Source organism: Balaenoptera physalus, assembly GCF_965194825.1.
Source record: "Balaenoptera physalus genome assembly, chromosome: 3".
Taxonomy (NCBI): domain Eukaryota; kingdom Metazoa; phylum Chordata; class Mammalia; order Artiodactyla; family Balaenopteridae; genus Balaenoptera; species Balaenoptera physalus.
In genome coordinates this window covers 65,962,480-65,984,041 of record NC_138890.1, presented here as the reverse complement: position 1 = coordinate 65,984,041, position 21,562 = coordinate 65,962,480, and the positions used below count along the sequence as shown (strand labels likewise).

The 21,562-nt window shown below is 44.8% G+C and overlaps 1 protein-coding gene and 1 long non-coding RNA gene across 5 annotated transcripts in view; one reads left to right on the top strand and one right to left on the bottom strand.

The window, feature by feature from the left end:
- Positions 1-4,601, bottom strand: part of FSTL4 (follistatin like 4) — a 734,694-nt gene extending 730,093 nt beyond the window's left edge. For 2 of the 4 annotated variants that reach the window (XM_082454713.1, XM_082454715.1), the window contains exon 1: positions 1,490-4,593. The gene's annotated coding sequence lies outside the window, so the exon portion shown is untranslated. Of the gene's footprint in view, positions 1-1,489 lie in introns of all 4 variants that reach the window. The other 2 variants (XM_082454719.1, XM_082454717.1) reach the window with 2 other exon arrangements.
- Positions 1-21,562, top strand: part of LOC309657420 — a 1,054,509-nt gene that overhangs the window by 988,487 nt on the left and 44,460 nt on the right. The window lies entirely within an intron of this gene.

The following is a 21,562-nucleotide window of genomic DNA, read 5'->3' as shown; positions in this document are numbered from 1 at the left end:
CAGTTTGGAAGCTGGAAAGCAGATGGGCAAGAGCCAACTCACTTAGCGGATCAGGGAAAGCTGAAGCCTGTTTTGTATGAGCAAACCCATTCAGAACACTGAAAGGCCCAGGAACTGAGGAAGCAACAAATACTACCTCAGAAGGCAGAGGCATAGGTGGGGCTAAAAACTAGGAAAGTCCACATGAGAATTAGGACTCCTACCCCGACTTCCCAGCAAGATGACCACCCTACCCTCACCATGAAAATAGATGGGAGGCCAACTCTCTGGAGAGTTTGCGTCAAAAGAGTTTCTGCCCTCAAGGACAGCAGACACAGCTGAGCATGGGGGTGGGGGCCATATTTAAAACAGGGAGAATAAGGGTAATTCTATAAACTGAACAGTGAAAACTCATGTCACCTTCTCCCACTGAGCTTCTGGAAAGTTCTCACCCAGACCTATACCCCTCCTCCAGGCAGATAATGGGAGGATTTCTCTCTGGAGAAACCGACCACCCCTAGAGAAAGGACCTGACATCAGGAATTCCATATGCAAATAACCAAGTCACCCCACCCCAATCACTCTATACTGATGATTGCTGGTCATCGAGCCTCACTCAAGCACAGGGAGCGTCCCTGGGGGTATCTGGTACCTCACTCTCAGATATGTGTGGGAGGCCATAGAGCACCAGATGTTGGAGAAAAGCCTCTAACTGAAGGATCAGAGCAAACAGGAGATAAAAGAATTCCAAAGGAAATAGAGAGATTGCAAGAAACAAACAAAAAAATAATAATAATAATAATGTTTGTACTTTAATACCCTCAGAAAAATTAGAACATATTGCATTTCACGAAATAAGAACAAGGGAACTATGAAAATGAATATTCAGGAAACAAGAAAAAACATGGAAATGAAAAACATGAGAGCAGAGTTTTTTTAATCAACAGATTATTTGAAAAATAAAATAGAACAAATCTCCATTAAAAAGAGAAAAAAAGTAGAAAATAAGAAAGATAAGAAAAGTCAAGGATTAACCTAGGAGGTCCATTATTCAACTAATAGGAGTTACAGAAAAAGAAAATTGGAAAACAGAGAGGATCCAATTATCAAAAAATAATACTAGATACTGTTCTAGAACTGAAGGAAATGTATTTCAAGGTTTAACAAATCTTCCAAGTATATGGCATCATGAATTAAACTTTAAAAGAATAATTTAAAAAAATTTTTTTTAATTTTTAAACCATGCCAAGGAACACCATCATGAAGTATAGAACAGAGAAATGGAGAGAAATTCTAAAACCTTCCAAAGTAAATAAGCAGGTCACATAAAAACCTCAGGATCTGAACGGTATCTGATATCTCAACAACAATGGAAGCTAGAAGACAATAGAACAATGCATTCAAAATTCTGAGGGAAAATGATTTCCAATTTAGAGTCAGCTACACTATCAATAAAATGTGAGGCTAGAATAAGGACATTTTCAGACAAACAAGGTCTCCAAAAACTTACCTCCTAGTCCCCTTCCTCAGGAAGTTACTGGAGGAAGTATTCCCCTCAAAAGAAGGGAAGAATCCAAGAAAGACAATGAAGTGGGATCCAGGGCACAGGGGATGCCCTGGAGAAGGTGGTGGAAAGTTCAGGTAAGAATCTGGGTGCTGTTTCCAGAGAACAGTCTAGACAGCAGCTGCAGGCTGGAGGCTCTTCAGAGCTGTCGGAAAAATAAACAAAACAAGTTGCTCGGTGCTGTGTTTAAAATATTCAGAGATTTTCATTGTTGTCATGGAGTTTGGGAAATAATTTGTAATTGGTACACATAAAACAAAATAAAGGAAGAGAAATGAGCAATTATTAACTTCTGAGAAAATTAAAAGTTGTACAAGAAACTATAATCATAGTACTGCATGTGGCTCTCTGTAAATATTAGTTACATAATCATAATAATATAAACACTGAATACTGACTTAACCCAAAATGAGGATTTAACATTCTCAGGAGAGAGGAAGGGGAAGCTCTTGGGAGGGGGTGGGGGGAGAGAGGCAGGGCAGGGGAGGAGGCTGTGCCAGTAACAAGAATTAATAATCCTTCCCTTCCTCAAAAGAAAGTCTATGGGTCATATCCAAAATGAAAAAAAAAAATCAAGCAGTTAAATCAAATAGTATAGAAATACAGAGAAAATACAAGAAATACAAAAATAAATTATATTAAACATTGAAAGCAGTTGATTCCTGGGAGCTGGGAGCAGGGAACGAGGGGCAGGGTACTCCCATCTTTCATTCTAAGCCCACTAGTTCTATTTGGGTTCTGAACCTACATACACAGAACCTGGGTAAGAAAAGTTCACAAAGCAAAAAAAACCCAGAAAGTATCTGTTGATCTCCTGGCATATGGGCAGGTCTCTATCCATTTCGGGGAGGCTGGGAGCCAGCCTAGGACCCAGCACCTGAACAAGCCAGCTGAGACACAAGATGAGGACAACAGGCTGTTTCAATGCTGCACCACTACCAACAGTGTTACGTGAACATCACTAGGATGTCTCCTTGCTGGTATATGCACATCTGTCTCTAGGCTAGAGATCTAGAAGCTGTTGTGGGCTGGGGGAGGGGGGCGTGGTGGTTGGTAGGACAAAGGTGTGCTAGTTTAAATTTAATAGATACTGCCTAACTGCCCTCCATGAAGGCTGCCCCAATGTGCACAGCCATCAGCAATGAGCAAGAATCTTCCCTCGTCCTTGCTGACACTCGATGATAGCAATCTGCCTAATGTTTGCTAAACCATCAGGTGAAAAAGCTGCATCTCCTTTTTTTTTTTTTTTTTTTTTTTGATATCTTCATGATTACTCGTCGTCTTAGTCTGTTCAGGCTGCTACAACAGAATTACCATAGACTAGGTGGCTTATAAACAGCAGACATTTATCTCTCACAGTTCTAAAGGCTGGAGTCCAAGACCAAGGCACCAACAGATTTGGTGTCTGGTGAGGGCCTGCTTCCTGATTCATAGATGGCTTGCTGTGTCCTCACATAGTGGAAGGGGCAAGGGAGCTCTCTGTGGTCTCTTTTATAGAGACACTAATCTCATCTGCAAGATGACCTCTTGACCTAATCACCTCCCAAAAGTCCCACCTCCTAATACCATCACCTAGGGGATTAGGTTTCAACATATGAATTGGGGGGTTGTGGGGACACAAATATTCAATCCATGGCACTAGTATATACTCAATCATAAATAAACTAGGGGACACACTGCAACATTTAAGAAGGGTACAGCGTTGGCATGTTATTGGCATGAAAATATCACCACAATGTATTGTTCAGTGAAGGAAGCAATCTGCAAACAATAAATACCAAATGATACTGTTTATGTCCAAAAACACATACACAAAAACTCTGTTATGTGTAAATTCATGAGAAAGGTCTGAAAGCAGATACAAGAAACAGTAACTGATCTTTGCTTCAGGAGGAGGAGGGAGTAAGACTGTGGGGGGAAAGGGGATATTCTCAAGGGGATATTCCACTTTCTCCATACTACAGGAATCAAACACACAGGCTCTGACCAGTCTACCAGTTCTAAGCCCAGCTGTGTAGCCTCCAGCAAGGGCCTTCATTTTCTCTTCTATAAAATAAGGAAAACGGTGCTTACCTCAAAAGGCTGTATGAGGACTAAATGTCTTATGTACGTATACATATACACAAACACGTCTAAGATTATTGCTCTGAGTTAGCTATTATCAACTTGAAAAAAACGTACAACGGAAGAGCTGTGAGTTGAGTTTATTCAGTGTCTTACTGAGGACTGTAGCCTGGGAAACCGCCTCTCAGAGAGCACTGAGAACTGTTCCAAAGAGGTAAGGGGGGAGGTCAGTGTACATGTGATAGGCGAAGGGTACCTGTGATCAAGCACACATCTCAGTAGAAGGTTGCTGCTAGGCACCAGAAACAGGTATCTTAGTTAATGGTTTTAGCGCTTTTCTAAGTATGGGGAGATGCAAGAATTTGGGTTCCTAAAATTTTCTCCTAAAAATATCTATCTGAAGGACTGTTCTGCCAGTTTTCCCAGAGCACAGAGTGCCTCATTCCTGATCTCCACTTGGAATTGCTTTCAGGGTGTGTTGAAGGTCAGCGACTACAGTGGCTAATGACTCAATCCTTGTAGAACCAGATGGCGAGCAACATTCTTTAGTTGGCACTATTATCACCCATAATGTTTGATTTCTTAATAAGAACGGTTTCGTGCATTAATTGTATAATTTTTTGAAAGAAGAAAATGGAAAAAAAGAAGTGAAACCAAGGTGGGACAAAATATAATCAAGTGCCCATCCAAATCAAGGACCAGCACACATGGTACCAACCCAAGAGACAGCTAACCAAGCATGGCCACCATCGCCAGATGCAGAGAGGCCCAAGGTGAAAGGCACGGCACCCTGGAGTTGGGGGTCCAGAGCCTGGCCCCTACCACTTACCAGCTGGGTGACCCTGGCCCATCCCTTCCCTCTCTGAGCCTCAGCTTCCTCGCCTGTACAACGTGGGGGTGGGGAAACCGAGGAGAGTGTGAGGTAACCAAACTCAGCAGAGTCATTGCTGGCTATGCTAGCCCCAGCTCCTCTCAGGCTGTTTCCAGCTCCACACCCACCTGGGCATCTGGGAGTCCTGTCCCGTGAGCAGAGGGGGCTCCTGATGGCCAGGTTGAGAGCCCGCTGTAAGCCCCCATCCTGCCATCCCAGGCCTTCCCTGAGCCTACCACTCTAGGACTACTGTCCCCTCTTCTTGCCATCTGGAGACCCCCAGGGTCTCACACCTCCAGTCCAGACACTGCCCCCTTTTCTCCCGCCAGAGCCAGACTGTCCTTCCCCAATGTGGGGAGGGGGGGATGCAACATGTCTGTTTCGACAGGCCCCACATTCAGGACAACGCTCCTCCATCGGATCCCCGCCTGGCCTGGACCCTCAGAGTGAACCCTGCTCTGCCCGCACTGCTGAGGGCAGCATCTCGGGTCTGGGCTAACAGAGCAGCGGCCACCCTCTGGACAAAAACCCCTGCTGCTCGCACCCACCTCATGGAGGACCAGGCTGCATTTCAGAGCCCACAGGTGCCCACTCACAGACTCCCTCTCTCAAACACTCCACACAAAGGAGCTTTTATCTGGTTCTAAAACATGCTTTAAAAGCTTTAAAAGTCTTGGCAGTGGTTTCCCAGGTTCTGGTCTCTTTCAGATGATAATAGTTTTAATTATAACAATCATTGTACTATAATACCTTCAATTTAGGCAATCAGCTCCATTCAGTATATTTAAATGGAGGGAAGGGTGAACGTGGGCACGCCTAGGTTTTCTCCGCCCTTGGTTTCAGAAAGAAGTTCCCTGGGCCCGGCAGGTGCTGGCTGCAGCCTGGGGGCAGGAGACCCGCTTCTGGGAGGCCTGTGGGGGAACTCCTGCAGCCAAAGTGCCTGGCCCTCCCAGGAGCAGGCTTAGAGGGAGCCCACAGGGATTCCAGCACAGGAATCCCCAGGCCTCCCAAGAGGAACCCTGCAGCCCTCAGAGACCTACTGTGGCTCCCTATTACCCACAGTAAGTTTCCAGTTCTTCAGTTCTCTCCTATCCGACTCCAGGCTCATCTTGCACAAAATCTCTGCACACACCACCTGCATCTGGCCCAGCCCATGCTCTTCCCACACACAAGACACAACTGCCACCACCTACCAGGCACTGACACAGTGTCAGGCACCCTGCAAGCAAGATGACCACTCATCCCGGTTTGCCCAGGACTGCCCCCATTTTAGTTCTCTAAAAATCCTACATCCTGGGATACCCCTCAGTCCCAGACAAACCAGGGTGGTTGGTCACTAAGCAGTGGACCTATGGTGGTGACCCAGACTTGCTCCTGACCTGACCAAGCCTTTGCTCTAGAAGGGAGTGAGAGCTTACAAAATACTGACAGTAGGAATTGTATGTGTCCTAGGGCAGCCGTAACAAATTACCACAAACTGGCTAACTTGAAACAACAGAAATTTATTCTCTCACAGTTCAGGAGGCCAGAAGTCCAAAATCAAGGTGTTGGCAGGATTGGCTCTTTCTGGAGGTTATGCGGGAGAATCTGTCGCACGTCTCTCTCAGAGCTTCTGGTGGTTGCCGGAAATCCTTTGTGTTCCCTGGCTTTTAGACACATCACCCCAGTCTCTGCCTCTGTCTTCACATGGCCTCCTTCCCTGTGTATTGCTGTGTCTTCTCTTCATATAAGACACCAGTCTTATGTGGGCCCACCTTAAATCCAGGATGATTTTAGTCTTATGTGGGCCCACCTTAAATCCAGGATGATTTTATCTCAAGATCCTTAACTACATCTGCAAAGACCTGATTTCCAAATAAGGTCATATTCTGATGTTCCCAGTTGACACGAATTTGGGGTAGGTGTGGAGCGCTGTTCAACCCACCACAGGAATGAACTCAATAAATGCCAACTGCGGTTCGTAAAAATCCAGGGCTGGAAGGACAGGAAAGCTTCATTCGTTCATTCCATGTTTATCCACTGAGCACTCACTACATGCCAGACCGTGATCTATAAGCTAGGAAAACCCCAGGGAATGAAATCGGGAATCTCTGCGCTTGTGGAGCTCATGGTGAGAGGAAGGGGAAGCACTGGAAAAAAGTCCTGAAGGGTCGCTGGGATTTAGACGAACATAAAATATGCAGATTGTTCTAGGTCAAGAATAGCCCTCGATGGATTGAAAATGTGTAAGCCTGTCCTTGGACATCAGAACAGAAGAGAGGACTGGTATCGGGAAGCAGCCCTCAGCCCAGCTGAGAACAGTGGCTAAGATTAGTGGCAGAGCTAAGGGGTGGCTGGGGGTGTCTGCGGGGCCCCCTCAGGTCCATCACTGCCCCCACTCCTGATGAGACAATCGACCATGTGAAGTGACACAAACACAGCAGTCCTCTAGCCCACTTTTCCACAGACCCTTCAATCCATGTAGGAACTCCAGAGCTTACATGTGGAGACCACTCGCCAAAGCATTGCACAGAATGAGAAGCCTGGACTTAGTCCTCAGGGCTGTTATCTGAACCTTGGCTTGTGGAACCTCATGAGGCTCTAACACAAGCAGGACCTTTCCCCAGGGCCAGGCCTCTGCAGCGGCTTTCAGGGCTTAAAGATCACTGTCCTGAGAGTCATAGAGTCTAGCTCAAGGCCTGCCTCTGCCAGGAAGCACTCCCAGACTTCCACCTTCTTACAGCTGGTGAATTCACTTCCTTTCACCTCTTCAACAAAACCGCTGATGTATTTCTATTTTCTGCAGTAAGTATGTTGTACATTTCCGCTCTTCACCCACTCTGGTCACTGTCTCAGACCCTGGCCTTCTCCCTGGGCTTGATAAAACTTTGCACCAACCAAAATCTTCCCACCAAAGAGCCCACCCTAGAGCAGAACCAGATGCTTCCTGAGTCCCCATCTCCTCCTACTTTAAGTGCATGGCAGCTCCCAAGATATGCATTGCAGCCTTTTCCTTTTTAACACAAAGGGACCCCTTCTTCTATGCAGCAAATAGAGTCATTCCCCTCTAAGGGGCAGGGGTCCTGGGACTCATAAACCACAGGTCAGTGCTAACCAATGTGTTTCTTTCCTCGAAGCTGTAATCTTTCAAATAAGCCACTGCCGGGCTGCAGCTCCCTCAGAGATAAATGTGCATGCCCATGCCTATTGCATTCACCAACTGTCCTGTCTCAGAAGGCATCACACACACACACACACACACACACACACACACACACACACACACACACACACCTTCCAGGGCTGGCTGGCCTCTCATGCCTCCCGCCACACAGAGGGCTGCACCACCTTGAGTGTGATGTGTCCCATCTCTCCCCTGCCTCTTCAAAGTCTGAAAGTGGAGCCGACAGATGCCTTTTCTGCACCCAGTCTGCCCTGAACTTAGATGCTCTACCCACAGACTAAATGCCAACTTACCAAACCGACCCTCTATACAGTGGAAAGGGGGCCTCATCCCCTCCCTGAGGAATAATGTAGGGGAAAAAAGGTTGGTTCTTGTCACTCCCCTGCTCAAAACCCTGACACGGTTTCCTGTGGCTTTTAGGATAAGGACTCACAGCTCACCAGCCCCAGAGGCCCCGTGAAACTGAATTGTACTGCAGGGGCCAGCACTCCCAGCCTCAGCCCTGAGGATGCTGATGCCTCAGGACACCAAGCTCTCTCCTCTCCCAGGGCTGTCCCCCGCCACCAGCTCGCTTCTGAGGTCCAGTTTACACGCAGCCTCCTTTGAGAAGTCTTCCCTACCTCCTGTGTCATCCAAATTCATTCCTTCTTTTCTAAGGCAACAGAGCATAGTGGTGAGCAGCAGGGAATTTGGAATCAGACTTCCTGATTCAAATCCCAGGTATGCTGCTTAGGAGCTTTGTGACCATGGGCAAGTTACCTCACCTCTCTGAGCCTCTGTTTCCTCATCTGTAAAGTGGAACTAATTCATAGAGCTGTTAGGAGGGTCAAAGGACAAAATCCACTGAAAGTGTTTTGAACTGTGTGGAGCACGTAGTAAATAATTAGTGTCAGCCATTATTACTATTGCCAACATCTTACCATCTCCCATCGTTCTCTTTGCTTTGCCTTCAGAGCCCTTCTCACAGTCGGTAAATGCACATCTCCCTGGTGGTTATTTGCTGACTGCTGAGACGTCAGCTCCATGAGTGAGAGTAACCTCAATGCCAGCACGATGCCTGGCATGCATAGGCACTCAATAATTAACAACTGCTGGTCTAAAAATAATCATCACTGGCCCTTCCTGACTTCAGGTGGGAGGGGCCTGGGGAGGAGGGAGGTGGTCAGGATAGATGTGCGGTAACTAGCTGAGGCCCCCACTGGGACACAGGTGGACGGGCCACCCGGGCGCCCATGTGGGACAGCTGGTGAAGAGCAGAGCTCAGCGTCAGGTTGCCCCGGGCTTGAGGCCCAGCTTCACCTCTGACCCCGGTGTGGCCTGTGAAACTTCAGTGGGAAACTTTCAGTGGCCAGTTAGGGTAACATCCCCAGCGAGAAGTGCAAAGCGAGCCCAGGCTCCCCTTTCCTGCTGGCCTGTGTCACGGCTCCTGACTGTACCCAGCATCTGCACTGCCATCTGTAGAGTATGTAAATCCACACAATTAATATTCACCATCATCCTACCACAACAACTTTTCTTCACGAATGTGTTCAGTTTCGGGGAACATGGCATGCTCTGGAGGCACATGTATATTTCATTATCTCTAAAAGCTTAACTACCATAACTAATGCTAGACTAATAATGCTAGATTAATAAGCATTTTATTTTTTTTTAATATAGCAGGTTCTTATTAGTTATCTATTTTATACATATTAGTGTATATATGTCAATCCCCATCTCCCAATTCATCCCACCACCACCTCCCCTGGCTTTCCCCGCTTGGTGTCCGTACATTTGTTCTCTACATCTGTGTCTCTATTTCTGCCTTGCAAACCAGTTCGTCTCTACCATTTTTCTAGACTTCACATATATGCATTAATATACGATATTTGTTTTTCTCTTTCTGACTTACTTCACTCTGTATGACAGTCTCTAGGTCCATCCACACCTCTACAAATGACCCAATTTCATTCCTTTTCATGGCTGAGGAATATCCCATTGTATGTATGTACCACATCTTCTTTATCCATTCGTCTGTCGATGGGCATTTAGGTTGCTTCCATGACCTGGCTATTGTAAATAGTGCTGCAATGAACATTGGGGTGCATGTGTCTTTTTGAATTATTGTTTTCTCAGGGTATATGCCCAGTAGTGGGATTGCTGAGTCATATGGTAATTCTATTTTTACTTTTTTAAGGAACCTCCATACTGTTCTCCAGAGTGGCTGTATCAATTTACATTCCCACCAACAGTGCAAGAGGGTTCCCTTTTCTCCACACCCTCTCCAACATTTGTTGTTTGTAGATTTTCTGATGATGCCCATTCTAACTGATGTGAGGTGATACCTCACTGGAGTTTTGATTTGCATTTCTCTAATAATTAGTGATGTTGAGCATCTTTTCATGTGCTTCGTGGCCGTCTGTATGTCTTCTTTTGAGAAATGTCTATTTAGGTCTTCTGCCCATTTTTGGATTGGGGTGTTTATTTCTTTAATATTGAGCTGCATGAGCTATTTATATATTTTGGAGATTAATCCTTTGTCCGTTGATTCGTTTGCAAATGTTTTCTCCCATTCTGAGGGTTGTCTTTTCGTCTTGTTTATGGTTTCCTTTGCTGTGCAAAAGCTTTGAAGTTTCATTAGGTCCCATTTTTTTAGTTTTGTTTTTATTTCCATTACTCTAGGAGGTGGGTCAAAAAAGGTCTTGCTGTGATTTATGTCAAAGAGTGTTCTTCCTATGTTTTCCTCTAAGAGTTTTATAGTGTCTGGTCTTACATTTAGGTCTTTAATCCATTATGACTTTATTTTTGTGTATGGTGTTAGGGAGTGTTCTGATTTCATTCTTTTACATGTAGCTGTCCAGTTTTCCCAGCACCACTTATTGAAGAGACTGTCTTTTCTCCATTGTATATCCTTACCTCTCTTATCATAGATTAGTTGTCCATAGGTGTGTGGGTTTATCTCTGTGATTTCTACCCTGTTCCATTGATCTATATTTCTGTTTTTGTGCCAGTACCATATTATCTTGATTACTGTAGCTTTGTAGTATAGTCTGAAGTCAGGGAGCCTGATTCCGCCAGCTCCGTCTTTTTCCCTCAAGATTGCTTTGGCTATTCGGGGTCTTTTGTGTCTCCAAACAAATTTTAACATTTTTTGTTCTAGTTCTGTAAAAAATGCCATTGGTAATTTGATACGGATTGCACTGAATCTGTGTGCATTGACTATACTATCCAAAGGGATTGCTTTCGGTAATATAGTCATTTTTACAATATTGTTTCTTACAATCCAAGAACATGGTATATCTCTCCATCTGTTTGTATCATCTTTGATTTCTCTCATCAGTGTCTTATAGTTTTCTGAGTACAGGTCTTTTACCTCCTTAAGTAGCTTTATTCCTAGGTATTTTATTCTTTTTGTTGCCATGGTGACAACAAAATGGGATTTTGTTGAATGGGATTGACATTGTTTGAATGGGATTGTTTCCTTAATTTCTCTTTTTGATCCTTCATTGCTAATGTATAGGAATGCAAGGGATTTCTGTGCATTAATTTTGTGTCCTGCAACTTTACCAGATTCATTGATTAGCTCTAGTAGTTTTCTGGTGGCATCTTTAGAATTATCTACATATAGTATCATGTCATCTGCAAACAGTGACAGTTTTACTTCTTCTTTCCCAATTTGTATTCCTTTTACTTCTTTTTCTTCTCTGATTGCCGTGGTTAGGACTTCCAAAATTATGTTCAATAACAGTAGGGAGAGTGGACATCCTTGTCTTGTTCCTGATCTTAGAGAAAATGCTTTCAGTTTATCACCATTGAGAATGATGTTTCCTGTGGGTTTGTTGTATATGGCCTTTATTATGTTGAGGTTTCTTTTCTCCCTCTTTCCTGGCTAAATGTTTATCCATTTTGTTAACCCCTATGCCCACTTTCTGGAGAGTTTTTATCACAAATGGGTGTTGAATTTTGTCAAAAGCTTTTTCTGCATCTATTGAGATGATCATATGGATTTTATTCTTCAGTTTGTTAAGATGGTGTATCACACTGATTGATTTGTGTATACTGAAGAATCCTTGCATCCCTGGGATAAATCCCACTTGATCATAGTGTATGATCCTTTTAATGTGTTGTTGGATTCTGTTTCCGAGTATTTTTTGAGGATTTTTGTATCTATATTCATCAGTGATATTTGCCTGTAGTTTTTGTTTTTGTAATATCTTTGTCTGGTTTTGGTATCAGGGTGATGGTGGCCGCGTAGAATGAGTTTGGGGGTGTTCCTTCCTCTGCAATTTTTTGGAAGAGTTTGAGAAGGATGGGTGTTAGCTCTTCTCTAAATGTTTGATAGAATTCACCTGTGAAGCCATCTGGTCCTGGACTTTTGTTTGTTGGGAGATTTTTAATCACAGTTTCCCTTTCATTACTTGTGATTGGTCTGTTCATATTTTTTATTTCTTCCTAGTTCAGTCTGGGAAGGTTATACCTTTCTAAGAATTTGTCCATTTCTTCCAGGTTGTCCATTTTATTGGCAAAGAGTTGCTTGTAGCAGTCTCTTAAGATGCTTTGTATTTCTGCGGTGTCCACCGTAACTTCTCCTTTTTCATTTCTAATTTTATTGATTTGAGTCCTCTCCCTCTTTTTCTTGATGAGTCTGGCTAATGGCTTATCAATTTTGTTTATCTTCTCAAAGAACCAGCTTTTAGTTTTATTGATCTTTGCTATTGTTTTCTTTGTTTCTATTTCATTTATTTCTGCTCTGATTTTTATGATTTCTTTCCTTCTGCTAACTTTGGGTTTTGTTTGTTCTTCTTTCTCTAGTTCCTTTAGGTGTAAGGTTAGATTGTTTGAGATTTTTCTTGTTTATTGAGGTAGGCTTGTATTGCTATAACTTCCCTCTTAGAACTGCTTTTGCTGCATCCCATAAGTTTTGGATAATCATGTTTTTGTTGTCATTTGTCTCTAGGTATTTTTTTATTTTCTCTTTGATTTCTTCAGTGATCTCTTGGTTATTTAGTAATGTATTGTTTAGCTTCCATGTCTTTGTGTTTTTTACATTTTTTCCCTGTAATAGATTTCTAATCTCATAGCATTGTGGTTGGAAAAGATGCTTGATATGATTTCAGTTTTCTTAAATTTACCAAGGCTTGATTTGTGACCCAAGATGTGATCAATCCTGGAGAATGTCCTAATGCACTTGAGAAGAAAGTGTAATCTGCTGTTTTCAGATGGAATGGCCTAAAAATATCAATTAAATCTATCTGGTCTATTGTGTCATTTAAAGCTTCTGTTTCCTTATTAATTTTCTGTCTGGATGATCTGTCCATTGGTTCAAGTGAGGTGTTAAAGTCCCCCTCTATTATTGTGCTACTGTCGATTTCCTCTTTTACAGCTGTTATCATTTGCCTTATGTATTGAGGTGCTCCTATGTTGGGTGCATATATATTTATAATTGTTATATCTTCTTCTTGGATTGATCTTTTGACCATTATGTAGTGTCCTTCCTTGTCTCTTGTGACATTCTTTATTTTAAAGTCTATTTTATCTGATATGAGTATTGCTACTCCAGTTTTCTTTCGATTTCCATTTGCATGGACTATCTTTTTCCATCCCCTCACTTTCAGTGTGTATGTGTCCCTAGGTCTGAAGTGGGTCTCTTGTAGACAGCATATATATGGGTCTTGTTTTTGTATCCATTCAGCAAGCCTGCGTCTTTTGGTTGGAGCATTTAATCCATTCACCTTTAAGTTAACTATCGATATGTATGTTCCTATTACCATTTTCTTAATTGTTATAGGTTTGTTTTTGCAGGTCCTTTTCTTCTCTTGTGTTTCCCACTGAGAGGAGTTCCTTTAGCATTTGTTGTAGAGCTGGTTTGGTGATGCTGAATTCTCTTAGCTTTTGCTTCTCTGTAAAGCTTTTGATTTCTCCGTCGAATCTGCATGAGATCCTTGCTGGGTAGAGTAACCTTCATAGGTTCTTCCCTTTCATCACTTTAAATATATCATGCCACTCCCTTCTGGCTTGTAGAGTTTCTGCTGAGAAATCAGCTGTTAACCTTATGGGAATTCCCTTGTATGTTATTTGTCGTTTTTCCCTCGTTGCTTTCAATAATGTTTTCTTTGTCTTTAATTTTTGTCAATTTGATTACCATGTGTCTTGACATGTTTCTCCTTGGGTTTATCCTGCCTGGGACTCTCTGTGCTTCCTGGACTTGAGTGGCTATTTCCTTTCCCATGTTAGGGAAGTTTCGACTACAGTCTCTTCAAATATTTTCTCTGGTCCTTTCTCTCTCTCTTCTCCTTCTGGGACCCTGATAATGTGAATGTTGTTGCGTTTAATGTTTTCCCAGAGGTCTCTTAGGATTTCTTCATTTCTTTTCATTCTTTATTCTGTTCCATGGCAGTGAATTCCACCATTCTGTCTTCCAGGTCACTTAACCATTCTTCTGCCTCAGTTATTCTGCTATTGATTCCTTCTAGTGTATTTTTCATTTCAGTTATTGTATTGTTCATCTCTGTTTGTTTGTTCTTTAATTCTTCTAAGTCTTTGTTAAACATTTCTTGCATCTTCTCGATCTTTGCCCCCATTCTTTTTCTGAGGTCTGGATCATCTTCACTATTATTATTCTGAGTTCTTTTTCTGGAAGGTTGCCTATCTCCACTTCATTTAGTTGTTTTTCTGGGGTTTTTATCTTTTTCCTTCATCTGGTACATAGCCCTCTGCCTTTTCATCTTGTCTATCTTTCTGTGAATGTGGTTTTTGTTCCACAGGCTGCAGGAGTGTAGTTCTTCTTGCTTCTGCTGTCTGCCTTCTGGTGGATGAGGCTATCTAAGAGGCTTGTGCAAGCTTCCTGATGGAAGGGACTGGTGGTGGGTTGAGCTGGTTGTTGCTCTGGTGGGCAGAGCTCAGTAAAACTTTAATCCACTTGACTGCTGATGGGTGGGGCTGAGTTCCCTCCCTGTTGGTTGTTTGGCCTGAGGTGACCCAGCACTGAGGCTACAGGCTCTTTGGTGGGGCTGATGGAGGACTCCGGGAGGGCTAATGCCAAGGATTACTTCCCAGAACTTCTGCTGCCAGTGTCCTTGTCCCAGCAGTGAGCCACAGCCACCCCCCGCCTCTGCAGGAAACCCTCCAACACTAGCAGGAAGGTCTAGTTCAGTCTCCTATGGCGTCACTGCTCCTTCCCCCTGGGTGCTGATGTGCACACTACTTTGTGTGTGCCCTCCAAGAGTGGAGTCTCTGTTTCCCCCAGTCCTGTCAAAGTCCATCTCATTGCGGCTTCTCCTTTGTCTTTGGATGTAGGGTATCTTTTTTGGTGAGTTCCAGTGTCTCACTGTCGATGATTATTCACAAACAACTACTTTTTTTTTTAATAAATAAATAAATTTATTTATTTACTTATTTATTTAGTTTTGGCTGTGTTGGGTCTTTGTTGCTGTGAGCAGGCTTTCTCTAGTTGCAGTGAGCAGGGGCTACTCTTCAGTGCGGTGCACGACCTTCTCATTGCAGTGGCTTCTCTTGTTGCAGAGCACGGGCTCTAGGCACGCAGGCTCAGTAGTTGTGGCACATGGACTTAGTTGCTCGGTGGCGTGTGGGATCTTCCCAGACCAGGGCTCGAACCTGTGTCCCCTGCGTTGACAGGTGGATTCTTAACCACTGCGCCACCAGGGAAGTCCCACGAACAACTACTTTAAACAACACCACTTACAAAGTCTCCCTGGTAGTGGAAGAGGATGCTTGTATACAGTGACTGTGGCTGAGAAGGGGTCAGTCCAGTTAAGCAGGTCTAATTTCTGTATCTCCCACAAGAAACTCCACATACAGTTCTATCGAAGCAATTAAATCCCAGCCAAAGCTACCAATTTCCCCAGCCCCTGTAAATCTGGCACTGGAAAAAGGTCCAGGTTGACTCCATTTAGACCACCCAAAGTATTCCCAATCCCTGTGCCCAATAGGGCCCTGCCTGGGCTCCGAGCAGGATGCCCGACTACAAGACCGAGTGTGCTAAGTGACAGGATAGGTTAAGACTCACTTGTTGCCAGAAGCTTCACAAAGAGGCTTAATGAAAAAGAAAACAAGGCGCCAATTTTGAGACATCAAAGCCAGACTCTGGCTGGCGGTCCTGGGGCCACCTTCCAAAGGACAGCACTTGAGGCCTGCCAGCCAGGCGGCCACAGGTATCAGGTCCTCTCTGGGCCTTAGCCACCCTGGAAGTGCACACTTTGTAAATCCTAGGCGTTGCTGTTTGGGGAGGTATTTATTATTATTGTATTCTTGCAACACAGGTGAGAATGAAATCTCGCAGTGAACTACTGATGCAGGTAGAGGATAGGTTCCAGAAATCTCCTCCTCTAAACTTCCATCCCACCTGACTCCTTGCTCAGGCCCCCCAACATTTCAGCTCATGCAATTGATTGGGGTTTGGCTATTGTGACATCTCTTCAATGCAATGTTCAATGTCCATGGAAGGCCCTTCTCCCACAAGAGTCTGCTCTGCTCTGAGAACTTGGTCACAGAGTTCTGAAGTCACACAGACCTTCACCCACTCTGCCCTCTGATTGCTTCTACCCACTCTATACATCATGCCTGAAAGACCATTGCTCACGCTGCACAAATTCTCTGGCGCTGCCCATGATCTTCAGCACAGCAGACCTAGTCCAGCTTTTGAAGAGTGGCCCAGGACTGGGAGTTTCAGGACTGGGGGCCAGGGAGGAGCCCTGATCAAGGAAGGCCCATCCACAGCTCCCTCTCTAAGAAATTGGGGTCCAGGGCCCCCACAGTTCTGACCCTCTCGTAGTTGTCCACCGCTGATCACGTAGATGCCCAGTAGCTAAGCCACCCACTTCCTCCAAACCTCCTCCCCAGGAAGGTCCGGGCTCTCCCTGAGCTCTGGAGAACAGCACGGGTGCCCATCCTGGGTACAGGATGCCAGTTACTCAGCAGCACCCAAAGTCTGTAGGCCCCAGGGGCATTTTCCATCTCCCCGGAAAGTGAGGGAAGCAAGGCAGAGAAGAGCACCTGTGGGATCTTGCTCAAGCCCCATGGGGTGGCAACTCCACCTCTGCATCAGAATTTGTCCTGTGTCTCCTGTGTATAGCTTAGAAATCAACCTCAAATCCTCTGGGAAGCTGAAAAACCTGATCACTAATATCCTTCTTCCAGGTATCCCAGCAAAAGCCTCCATTTCCCAGGAAGGGGCTAAGAGTCCTGCATACTTCATGGGCAATGAGAATTTCCCATGATGCAAGGCAACTACCCAGCACAGCCTGCTACTGAACAGCATGTAGACAGGGAGGGGTACAGCCAGAAGAAAGTGGGACATCTCATTCCCTGCTCCCCCCAATATGTGACCCTAGAAAAGCTCACGAGGGCAGCAGCCAGCCCTGCCAGCTAGATTCCCCCTGCAGCTCCTCAGCTAGAAACAGGGAGGTTAATAAAACACAGGACATGGGTCTCCCGAGGGACAGCTCTTGGCCGCCTCTGAAGTTTACAAAAGCAGCGCTTCTGATGCCTCAAAGGCTGCCTGTCATGGCTCCCTGTGAATTATTATACTGCAGGTTTTCAGGACACTCTGTCTGTAATGCCTTGGGAATTAGAGTAATTGTATTTTATCTGTTTGCCAAGAGTTTTCAGTAAACTCCTTTAATGTACTTTAAAACTCACAGCCCCAGATAGCAATGTGTGCCTTCTAGCTTATGCACCAGGCACAGAATAAACGCAGGGTGATATATGGAGCTGGAAAGGATACTATTTATACATTTACACCCTTTACCAAAACACACATTCATCTTAATGACGTTACTTACCACATAGGCCAACAAAAGGAGCCCCATGAAGGTCACAGTCACAGGCCTTCCTCTGAGATGGTCCCCTCTGCTTGCAGAAGGCCCTCAAGGTAGTCTCTGGCCCAAGAGTTCCCCAAAATAGGCAGTCAGGTCTCCCCACGCCATCCCTGGGAGCCAGGAACCTGGGGCAGGAAGAACACCAGACCTCCCTCCTAGTCCCCCGCCACGGGGCCCAGGCATCTGTGGGCACTGAATACCAGCCCCACAGGGAAGCCAGCAACCAGCTACCCCAAAACCAGCTTCAGCTCCCCTTGCAGCCTGGACAAGAAGGAGGAGAAACAACAGGAGGAGGAGGAGGGAGCTGGGTTAGAGGAGCCCGATAAAGGGGGAAGAGGAGGTGGGTAGCATCAATGGAGGAGAGGGGAGAACTGAAAGAGGAGGGGGCAAGGTGTGAGGAGGAGGCTCCGGGCCACAAAGGACAAGGCAGAGCGTACCTGACCTGGAGTCACGCCTCCCACCCTTCAAAGCAAGGTCACCCCAGCCAGGGCACGGAAGAGAAGCCACCCGGGAAATGACACTGGGCAGCGCTGTGCGAGGCCACCAGCGCCTGCAAGGGTCTTGTCCTCCCGAATCCCCTCGGTTTCCCCATGTGGAACAGAGGAATTTGGACCAAGTGATCTTCAGAGGCGGCCTTCTCACTACCCTAACGCAAGACACGCCGCCTTCTTTTCGGGGTAAGGAGCTCCTCCGGAAACGCAGGCTGGCTCCACACTAGCCTCCTCCCCGCTGTGCTCCCAGAGTGAGGTCACCAGGGGATGAGTGGCACTTTGGCTGCCCCAGACATGAGAGAATGTGGACACTGGACGTGGGAGATCTTGGACAGTGACCTGAGAAACCATGGTGATTAGACAAGAGGGATCACGGACAGACACAGACGCGGAGACCCAGGACACCAGATGTGGGAAATCATAGACACTGGCCTGGCTGTCACAGCCACCAAACGTGGAAGAGAAGAGCCACTGGCTGAGGGGTTGAGTGGCAGGTGCGGGCACTTCCCAGGGAGCCCAGGCCTCTTCTGGAGGGCAGCCCTCAGCTTCTCTCACCTGGGGCCCCCTCGCCGGCACCAAGCAGCTGCTGCCTGGCCCTGGAAGTTAGTGTTTCCTGCACTTGGTTCTGACCTCCCAGTGAGACTCAAAGCTCCCCAGGGGCTGAGACAGCAAGGTGGTACTGGGTAGCGGTCAGCCTCCTGCCGCAGAGAGCCGACATCAGAGCTGAGCTGATGCCATAACGTCCCTTCTGCATACCTGTCAGATACTTGGCCCTCGTCAATGGGAACTGCTGTGCCAGTGACCTCACCCTGTGACGCTTGCTGGCCAATTCCTTGATAATATTCCCCATCTTTCTGTCTCCCTAAATTGAACAGGATTTTTCAGGAACCAGAAATTCTTAGAAATCCTGAATCCCACCCCACCTCCCAAACACTAAACCTGCTTCTCCCACAGTCTCCCTTGTTCCAGAGAGCAACAACTTCATCCTTCCTCCTGCTCAGGCCAAAACTGAGGAGTCAGGGTGTTTGACTCCTTCCTTCCTCTTACATGCTATGTCCAATCTCACAGCAGAACCTGTCAGTTCTACCTTCAAAATAAGTGCATTATGTGAACACTTTGCTCCCCCACCATCCTACAACCCTGGGCCAAGCCACCACTCCCTCTTCTTGGATTATTGCCCTGGCCTCCTCCTTGCCTCCTGGCTTCCTTCCTTCGTCGCCCACCCACCACCATCTCATCCATTCCCATGGGAGGCAAAATAATGGTGCTATCCCCCCAAAGATGCCCATTCACTAATCCCTGGAACTGGAGACTATGTTGCCTTACATGGCAAAAGGGATTCTGCAAATGTGATTAAGGTTAAGGATGGAGAGATCACCCTGGATTATCTGGGTGGGCCCGATCCAACCACGTGGGTTTTTAAAATGAGAGAACCTTTCCAGCTATGGTCAGGGAGAGCTGTGACAGTGGAAGAAGTTCAAAGGAAGGGCAGCATGAGAAGAATTCCACATCTGTTGTTGGCTCTGAGATATAGGAGGCTTCATGCAAGATGGGAAAGTGGCCTGGAGGAGCTAAGGGCAGTCCCACCCAAGAGTCAGCAGGAAAACAGGACCTCAGTCCTACAGCTGCGTCAATCCGCATCCTGCCAACCTCTGAATGAGCAAGGAAGCCTGTCTCCAGACAGGAATGCAGCCTTGCTGCCAAAACCTTGACTTTAGCCTGGTGAGACCATGTCCTACTTCTGGTCCAAAGAACTGGAAGATAATAAATTTGTGTTGTTTATCTAACCTACCACTTTAAAAAATTAGAAAAAGAAGAAAAAACAAAACCTAAAGTCAGCAGAAGTAAGGAAATAATAAAGATCAGAGAGGAAATAAGTAAAATAGAGATTTAAAAACAATAGAAAAAATCAATAAAACTAAGAGCTGGTTCTTTGAAAGGGTAAACAAGATTAACAAACCTCTGGCCAAGCTCACTAAAAAGAAAAAAGAGAACCCAAATAAACAAAATAAGAAATGAAAAAGGAGACATAACAACCGATAGTGCAGATATACAAAAAACCATAAGGGAATAAGATGAACAATTATATGCCAACAAATTCTACAACCTACAAGAAATGGACAAGTTTCTAGAAACATACAGCCCACCAGAATTAAATCAAGAAGTAAAAGATAATTTAAACTGACCAAATCCAACAATGCATAAAAAAGATTATACACCACGACCAAGTGAGATTCATCCCAAGTTCACAAGGATGGTTCAACATACACAAATCAATCAATGTGATACACCACATAAACAAAAGAAAAGACAAAGACCACATGATCATCTCAATAGATGCAGAAAATCCATTTGACAAAATTCAACATCCATTCATGATAAACACTATTACCAAAGTGTGTATAGAGGGAACATATCTCAACATAATAAAAGCCATTTATGACAAATCCACAGCCAATATAATACTCAATGGTGGGATATATGTATATGTATAGCTGATTCATTTTGTTATACAGCAGGAACTAACACACCATTGTAAAGCAATTATACTCCAATAAAGATGTTAAAAAAAAAAAATACTCAGTGGTGAAAAGCTGAAAGCCTTCCCGCTAAAATCTGGAACAACACAAGGATGCCCACTCTTACCTATTCTATTCAACATAGTATTGGAAGTCCTAACCACAGCAGTCAGACAAGAAAAAGAAATAAAAGGTATCCAGATTGGAAGGGAAGAGGTAAAATTGTCATTATATGCAGATGACAAGATACTATACATAGAAAACCCTAAAGACTCCACACAAAAGCTGATAAATGAATTCAGCAAGGTAGCAAGATACAAGATTAACATACAGAAATCAGTTTCATTTCTTAACACTAACAATGAAATATCAGAAAGGGAATGTAAAAAACACAATACCTCTCAAAATCTCACCCTCAAAAATAAAAAACTAGGCTTCCCTGGTGGCGCAGTGGTTGAGAATCTGCCTGCCAATGCAGGGGACATGGGTTCGAGCCCTGGTCTGGGAAGATCCCACATGCCGCGGAGCAACTGAGCCCGTGAGCCACAACTACTGAGCCTGCACGTCTGGAGCCTGTGCTCCGCAACAAGAGAGGCCGCGATAGTGAGAGGCCCGTGCACCGCGATGAAGAGTGGCCCCCACTTGCCGCAACTAGAGAAAGCCCTCACACAGAAATGAAGACCCAACACAGCCCAAAAATAAATAAATAAATAAAAAATTTTAAAAAATAAAAATAAAAATAAAAAACTTAGGAATAAACCTGACCAAGGAGGAGGTGAAAGACTTATAGGCTGAGAACTATAAAACATTAATAAAGAAAACTGAAGATGATTCAAAGAAATAGAAAGATATTCCATGCTCTTGGACTGGAAGAATTAATATTGTTAAAATGGACATACTACCCAAAGCAATCTACAAATTTATGCGATCCCTATCAAATTATCCATGACATTTTTCACAGAACTAGAACAGATAATCCTAAAATTTATATGGAACCATAAAGGACCCAGAATTGCTAAAGCAATCCTGAAGAAAAAGAACAAAGCAGGAAGCACAACCCTCCCAGACTTCAGACAATACTACCAAGTTACAGTAA